Raw genomic sequence first — 9,204 nt, forward strand, 5'->3', positions numbered from 1 at the left:
CATGGAAAGTATTGTGATGGGAAGCATGTGGTATCTCAACCATGGTGCCTCGTTCCATATGACGGGGAATAGAGATCTCTTTAGTTACTTGGAGGAGAAAGACCTCAAGCGGAACATAGAATTTGGAGATGATGGGAGGTATAAAGCGACCGGCATCGGCACTATTACTTTTCAAAGGGATTCTAGCTCCCTTCTCAGATTCACGGATGTGATGTATGTTCCAGAACTAAAGAAGAATCTTGTTTCCATCACGGTATTGGAAGATCGTGACTAGGATGTAATATTTAGCAAAGGAAATATTTTCCTTAGACACATCGCCACGAGACAAGTGAAATAGATCGATGTGTGAGTCAAGATGCATGCAAAGCCTTGAGGTACAAGATACATGCAAATCCTTGAGGAGCAAGGAAAAGGTTAAAGACTTGGTGGTTGAGAGGAAGCATGAATTACCTCTCAACATGCAGCCTGAGATGTAATCTCAGAAGCACCCTCAACTAGTTGTGGAGCAGCCACAATTGGAGAAGTAGAGATGAGACCAAGTGGAGACAACCACTCAAGCAGAGACCTCCAGCAAGGGGGGAGTTCAACCCAATTGGGCAGAGGGAGCACATGCAACCATACCTCCAAGTGTGAGGTGGGGCAATACGAAACCTTAGTCCAAGAGTTCCAAAAATTGGGCAGGATCCATTGAGGTATTTTTGTCTCGTGTATCATTAACTTGCTACGAAGGGCCCACGGTATTCAGTAGCAAGAGGATCAGTGTCAATCAAATACTGAGGAGTGCAGAGAAGTGTTGATAGCAAAGCAAGAGGCTTAGTAGCAGAGTCAGCAGCAACACAGTTTTCCTAGTAGATAGTTGCAGACACAGTTGATTCAGTTTCTTTTGTTAATTTTGTTTGGACATTTTTTTAGTTGCAGATGTTGCAATAGCAAAACAACAGTGACGAGTTGCATGCAGAACATTCCAAAGGTACCATATCGGGATAGAGTTGAATTCCTTTCTTGTTGAGAGGGAGTGTTGAAAATAGCAACAAGAAATGTTAAAAATAGCATCAAGAAAGATCCTTATTTAATTTGTCCTTGAATTAAATTGTAATTCCACATCTCATGACAACTTGTAATAGTTAACTAAGTTAATTTGACTTAGTTAACTCAATTAATTCGAGTTGATGGTCTAACTAGAGTCATGTAGAGTCTTCCCTACAATTAGGAGCACTAGTTGAGTTTATTTTGATTTGTAATTATTTAATTCAGTCTAACTGAGTTAAAGTCAGTTAAACTAGTTTCAACTGATAGAGGAATTAGTGGGACGTCTAATAGTGGGGTGTAACTTACTGTAGTGGGGTGTAACCTGTAGTAGTGGGATGTAACTTACCATAGTGCGGTGTAACCTGCAATAGTGGGATGTAACTTACTATAGTGGGGTGTAACCTGCAGTAGTGGGGTGTAACTTGCAGTGATCAACCAATAAAGTAAAGATTCACTCATAATTAACTCATGCATGTCAGATCATAGAAAGACCCAGTGGATATTGGAGTTTAGGAACAGTGTACTATCAGTTGTAAAATCATTTAAATTAAATTGATGGTGCATGCAGTCAAAGGAAGGCCTATGAGGATTGCACAATTCATAATTGAAGAATTTTCCCATTAAATAGGGGCTAATTCCCAAGGGAAGAGGGCAAGGAATTAGGAGCTTGGAGGCTTGTAAATTTGGCTATAATTGAAGAATTTTCCCATTAAATAGGGGCTAATTCCTAAGGGAAGAGGGCAAGGAATTAGGAGCTTGGAGGCTTGTAAATTTGGCTAAGTATTGGCCAAAGGCAGTTAATCAGGCAAAGGATAGAAAACACTTAGTTAATAGTTTTAGCATATTACAATCTGTAATTTGAATCTACAAGGAATTTCTACATGGTATCAGAGCTAGATTTGTAGAAATTTCTACATGATAGCAGATCTAAAATCACTATAGAAGAGGAGAATATGAGTTTGTCTTTTGCAGGAGAAAACGAATTTGCAGTATAAAACTTCAGAGCCAGTAGGATGTCGTTTTACAGATTGAAACTCAAATATTCCCTTCAGGGTAGTTCGAACTATATTTCTTGGAAGGACAAGATGGAGGCAGAGTTGGAAGACAACGGGCTTAAGGAATTCATAAAAAAATAAATAAAAATAAAAATAAAAAAACCAGTTGATGCTCAAGATCTGGCAGAGTGGAGCAAAGGCGAGATGGATATCCTCGAAGGAGTTCGAGATCATATTGTCTCGAACCTCCATGGTAAGGAGACTCCATTTGCAATGTGAAAGGTCTTGACATACCTGTTTCAAAACAGCAGTGACCACAAGAACCTAGCACTGAAGGACAAGCTCAGAAAAATCAAGATGGAGAAGGGCGATACAATATCAAAGTACTTGTCCAAGTTCACCCAATGTCAAAATGAGCTTGGAAGTGTCGGTGTTACAATTTCTAAAGACAATCTGGGGAGCCTAACACTTCTAGGCCTTCCCAAGAGATGGCACAACTACCAGGACTCAGTGAATGGGAGGGAGAAGCTACCAGAGTGGGAGAGTTTTTGGTCTGACTTGGTGCAAGAAGAGATTCAGCGGAACACCAAAGATGGAACCTCATCCAAAGAAGTGAAATAGGATTTTGCATTAGTCAACAAAGAAAAAAAGTCCAAGGAAAATCAGTTCCAAGGCGAGGAGGGCGGCAAGAAGAAGGACTTGTCGAAAATTAAGTGTTTTTATTGTCATGAATTTGGGCACTATGCCATGAAATGCCTACAGAAGAAAGAAAGCAAGAAGGAGATTGCAGTAGCAGCAGCAAGCGAAGCTCTAACTTCACAATTCGAACTTTATTTCACTCTCATTGCATGCATGGCAAGCATTGTGATGGGAAGCATGTGGTATCTCAACTGTGGTGCCTCGTTCCATATGACAGGGAATAGAGATCTCTTTAGTTACTTGGAGGAGAAAGACCTCAAGCAAAACATAGAGTTTGGAAATGATGGGAGGTATAAAGCAACCGACATCGGCACTATTACTTTTCAGAGGGATTCTAGCTCCCCTCTCAGACTCACGGATGTGATGTATGTTCCAGAACTAAAGAAGAATCTTGTTTCCATCGCGGTATTGGAAGATCGTGACTAGGATGTGATATTTAGCAAAGGAAAGATTTTCCTTAGACACATCGCCACGGGACAGGTGAAATAGATCGATGTGTGAGTCAAGATGCATGCAAAGCCTTGAGGTACAAGATACATGCAAATCCTTGAGGAGCAAGGCAAAGGTTAAAGACTTGGTGGTTGAGAGGGAGCATGAATTACCTCTCAACATGCAGCCTGAGATGTAATCTCAGAAGCAGCCTTAGCTAGTTGTGGAGCAGCCACAATTGGAGAAGCGGAGAGGAGACCGAGTGGAGACAACCACTTAAGCAAAGACCTCCATCAATGGGGGAGTTCAACCCAAGTGGGCAGAGGGAGCACATGCAACCATACCTCCAGGTGTGAGGAGAGGCGATATGAAACCTTAGTCCAAGAGTTTCAAAAATTGGGTAGGATCCATTGAGGTATTTTTGTCTCGTGTATCATTACCTTGCTACGAAGGGCCCATGGTATTCAGTAGCAAGAGGATCAGTGTCAGTGAAACACTGAGGAGTGCAGAGAAGTGTTGACAACAGAGCAGGAGGCTCAGTAGCAGATTCAGCAGCAGCACAGTTTTCCTAGTAGATAGTTGCATACACAGTTGATTCAGTTTATTTTGTTAATTTTGTTTGGACATTTTTTAGTTGCAGATGTTGCAATAGCAACAACAACAGTGACGAGTTGCATGCAGAACATCCCAAAGGTACCATATCGGGATAGAGTTGAATTCCTTTCTTGTTGAGAGGGAGTGTTGAAAATAGCAACAAGAAATGTTAAAAATAGCATCAAGAAAGATACTTATTTAATTTGTCCTTGAATTAAATTGTAATTCCACATCTCATGACAACTTGTAATAGTTAACTAAGTTAATTTGACTTAGTTAACTCAATTAATTCGAGTTGAGGGCCTAACTAGAGTCATGTAGAGTCTTCCCTACAATTAGGAGCACTAGTTGAGTTTATTTGATTTGTAATTATTTAATTCAGTCTAACTGAGTTAAAGTCAGTTAAACTAGTTCCAACTGATAGAGGAATTAGTGGGACGTCCAGTAGTGGGGTGTAACTCACTGTAGTGGGGTGTAACCTAAAGTAGTGGGATGTAACTTACTATAGTGGGGTGTAACCTGCAGTAGTGGGGTGTAACCTACAACCTGCAATGATCAACCAATAAACTGAAGATTCACTCATAATTAACTCATGCATGTCAGATCAGAGAAAGACCCAGTTGATCTTGGAGTTTAGGAACAGTGTACTATCAGTTGTAAAATCATCTAAATTAAATTGATGATGCATGCAGTCAAAGGAAGGCCTATGAGGATTGCGCAATTCATAATTGAAGAATTTTCCCATTAAGTAGGGGCTAATTCCCAAGGGAAGAGGGCAAGGAATTAGGAGCTTGGAGGCTTGTAAATTTGGCTATAATTGAAGAATTTTCCCATTAAATAGGGGCTAATTCCCAAGGGAAGAGGGCAAGGAATTAGGAGCTTGGAGGCTTGTAAATTTGGCTAAGTATTATCCAAAGGCAGTCAATCAGGCAGAGGATAGAAAATACTTGTGCAGGTTGAACTCAAGGTTGAGCAGAACATATTGCATTCATCCAGATTCTTTGACTAATTAAATATACAGATAACAGGGGTTTTTAGTTGTGGCTTTCCCCATAAAATCATTGTGTTATGTGTGATTGAATTCTTTCTCTTATATGCTATGTGATTTCATCGATCGTTTATTGTTTCCGTTGATGAGTAGAGTAGATTCAAGTCAATTGTTTTAGCATATTACAATATGTTGTTTGAATCTATAAAGAATTTCTACAACCATACCCATTTACATAAGGAGATACAAAACTTTCGTTTGGTATCTCTGCTACTTCAATGTTCCAATAGATCCATAATAGAGTCTTCTTACGCCTACAAGCTCTCTAAGCTACAATTCTACATTGATATCTTCCATATAATCTAAAGAACTAGCCTAAAAACAAAATATACTTGTGGTACATAAACTAAAGAGAATTAAACAAGCTTGGAAGGCCCAACCTCATCAGCGCCATTTCAAAAAAGCTCTTTTCCTTTGCTCGTTCCTGCAACAACTACACCACCGTCTGTATGATCTTATCACCCATTAATATCAGCATTTGTCTCGGCGAACATGAATTTGTGAGTGTCTGCAAAGAAGTCAAAGCTTGATGCCTTGATGTTGTTGGTCATTAACTCTGCCTCCAACTTTGTGAATTTCCTCTCCACCTTTGCCTCAAGACCTTCAAATTTCACTTCAGCCAATCTATCGCTAACTTCTCTTCCATTTTACATCAGGTCCAGTGTTCTAGAAAGAAGATCAATCTGGCCCATTAACAGTTTGAACAAAATCTCCACTGTCTTCTTCCACCTCTCCATTTCAGGCTCCATCAACCACTCTTCTCTCGTCGCCAACACCAAATAATAGAACTACGCATAAATGCAAAGAGAACGCCAGGGAAACTAAAATGAAGATGGCCAAGAACTCAAAAACGCGTTCTTAAATAAGCATTCCCTGTCCTTTATCCCAAAATATGCTCCTTTGTCTCCATTAAGATCTGATCTTCACCCAATTCCAATTTTGTTATAGAATTTCCCTTCACAAGGAGTAGAATCGACATTCTTCTCTATGAATTTATGAACAACAGCGAGAGGGTATGTGATCTGCCTTGCTCCATTAATGCGTTGAGGAGGGATCTCAAAAAACCCAACATCCAAACCGCCCAACTGTCCATTATCTCGATCTTGACATGATTGGAGAAAATCATGGTGTACGAGAGATACCACATATCGTCCTGATATTATTAAGGCCTCCAAGTGGTCTCTCCTTAATTAACATGACAATACCTTTTCTCATGTGATCCTTAACCCAAGATTCAAGTGATTGCTAATTTGGCTAGCCTTTCGATCTAGAGTTATCTGCATGGTTATGGCACGGTGGTGAATCCTCTATCAACTCTATTAATTTGAATAACTCCACTTTTGAGCTCTGACCCTAGGTTAGCCAATCTAACCGCCCCTCCGTTGAGATGCCTCAAACACATGGAAGAGGGAGACTTTAATTTTTTTCAAGTGGAGAGTAATTCTTCTTACAATAGGAGGAAAAGAAGGATCATTAGTTGATAAGGACTTAGTGATCATTCTAATGACAATCATCGAATCCCCTAAAACTTTTAGCTTTCTTCCCTTTTCATAGCAATATCTAAACATTTCCATAACACTAGGTATTTAGCTTTGTCGTTTGTGGTTGTGCCTAAACCCCAAGTGAAACTTATCTCTTCATATTCTTTGGGGCAAAAAATCACCTCTCTCGCTCCTGCCATTCCTGGATCTAAATCAAGTGTTAAATTTAAAATCATGTATTAATTTTTGTTAGTGTTAAGTGTTAAAATTATAAGGTGCAAATTTACATTTTGCCAATAAGGTTCGAGTAAGCTTAAAGTTTATAAATTAAGAGTTATAACTTGATAATGTTGAGTTATTTGCAGCACAAGTAATCATTCTGTGGTGTTGGAAAAAACAAAAATTCACAAAAAATTTAGAGCAAGGTGGGGCTCAAACCACTTAAAATCAAGGTTGATTAGACAAACAAAAAAGTATGGCCTTCAATGTTAAAGAGATTTTATTATCTCAACTCATCCCATTTTACAATAAACAATGAACAAAAAACAAGCAATTGATCTATTGAACATTGTTAAGGGAAAGATTATTGTACCGAGGCACTCTCCAACCCACTATGGTAGAGATGTTGTAATGTCCGATTAAACATTTTGACTCAGTGAAATTACATATAAATTAAAATAAAATAATTAATTGTTCTACATATTAATAAAACATTTTGATTCAATCAAAATACAATAATAATAATAATAATTAGTATTATTATCGTCATCATCATTATAATTAATAATTGAACCATCTTAGATCCATCTTAATTCTGGATATATCAAGCATCGAGAGGGATCAAATCTCTTTTCACTTTTAAAAAAGTTTCTTTTCACTTTAAAAAAAGTTTGCACCTCTGATCCCTCTCGGCAATTGGTAGAGCCAAAGTTAAGATGGATCTAGGCTGCTATATATTGAACTACATTTTCAAATTGAATTGGGTCAAAATCATGGATTATTATTTGTTAATATTTAATATTAAAATCATACAGTGCAAAATTAGATTTTGAAAATAAGGTTTGAGTAAGCTTAAAGTTTACAAATTAAGTGTTGACTTGATAATGTTTTGTTATTTTAGTTTGAAGATTTGAAGATGCCTTATGCTTGAAACTATCATATGATGTTATTTGGGCCATTTACATCCAAATCAATAAATTTTCAAGTTTGGGAAGTCAATTAAGAGAGTAGTGTTGAGTTGGAAGATTTGAAAATGCCTTATGTTTGAATCCATCATATGATTTTATTAAGGTCATTAGCATCCACATGATTTTATTAAGGCCATTAGCATCCAAATTGGTAAATTCTCAGGTTTAGGAGGTCGATCAAGAGAGTTGATAATGTTGGGCGTTGAAATCATATGAAATTGTCATGTAAGATGCTTTAAGAGGTTTATGTCCAAGTTAAGTCTGACCATTCCAACACCTACAAACATTCATGGTCCAAAATTTGGATAACTTGGTGGATACAAGATTTGATACTTGCGCTTGATTTCATGTTTGGCTAATTGATTCATTTTCCCATATTGAGTTTGAATGTAAGAAAATGATGACACAATTGAAAGTTCAAAGTTGATGAACAATAGGAGTTACTCAAATTATCAATGATATTGAACCTACTCATAATCTTGTTGATGTTGGGTACCTATGAAATATCAAATTGATAACAATTGATCAAGCTAACGTTAGAAACAGAGCTGAATATGGCATGGAGGAAAAAGTGCCATAGTGCGGAAAGAGGAATGCCCCAGAGTTGATAGTTTCAGGTATGCAAAAGTTCAAATACCATTGTGGAAATCACTAGCAACAGTTAGTGGTAATCCAGAAAAAAAAAAACTCTAAATAAATAGTGTAGAGGAATCGCTATCATACTCACAGACTAAGAAAAGATTTAGTTCAAGGCTAAACATGAAAAACAACCTCTAAATAAGAAACATGTTCGTAGTCGACCATCAAATTTGGAAAATGATGAAACCAAAGTTGAATGTCAATAGAAATTATCTAAGGGTACATGAATTTAAAGAAAAAGAGGGAAGAATGTCTAATGAGCCTAAATGCACATCAAGGGCAAGGGTATTGGCCCATTAATCTTTATTTATGTGTGGTCAACACCTTAATGTCTACACATTGGTGCCACCTTAAATTTGAGTAATAAAATATTTAAGCAATTTTTTTATTAAAAATAAAAGACAGTGTCATATAGAATTATGAGAATATTTACACAAGTGAGTAAATTTAAGCTTTTAGATAAAGGAGGAATGACCTATTATATAGTTTTTGTGAACCCAAAGTTTCGGACTACCAAGTGAGTCCATCATCAGGGATGCGTCAATAGATATTCTCCAGATCTTAATGATGTATCCACGAGCTAGATTTAGGTTATATATAGGATACTGAAGAACGTTGGCTAGATTTTCATTTATTACTTTAATTAATTATTATTATTTATTTATTTATTTTATTATTATTATTATTATTAATTAACTAATTAATAGGTTTATAACTTAATTGATTCTATTATTTACTTACTATGTTTATTAATTTTATTTTAATTGGTTTAATTGATTTATTAATTAATGTATTAATTTGATTAATTAAATTAATTTTAATTAAATTAATTTTAATTAGGGGAATTGATTAATTAATTAAAGAGTTGATTAATTAATTAATTTTATTGATTATTTTTTATTAATATGTTTATTAGTTTATTGTATTATTCACTTGTTAGATTGATTAATTTTTAATTTGTTGATTTTAATTGTTGTGTTTATTTTTTTATGTGAAATTATTTTTTTATTAATTTGATTAATTACTTCTATTAGTATTTTTAACTATAATTGATTAATTTTTAATTTTTTGATTTAACTGTTATGTTTATTTTTTATGTGATT

Source organism: Pinus tabuliformis, chromosome 7 (assembly GCF_031772625.1).
Source record: "Pinus tabuliformis cultivar Carrire ecotype Pingquan chromosome 7, CPIR1, whole genome shotgun sequence".
Taxonomy (NCBI): Eukaryota; Viridiplantae; Streptophyta; class Pinopsida; order Pinales; family Pinaceae; genus Pinus; species Pinus tabuliformis.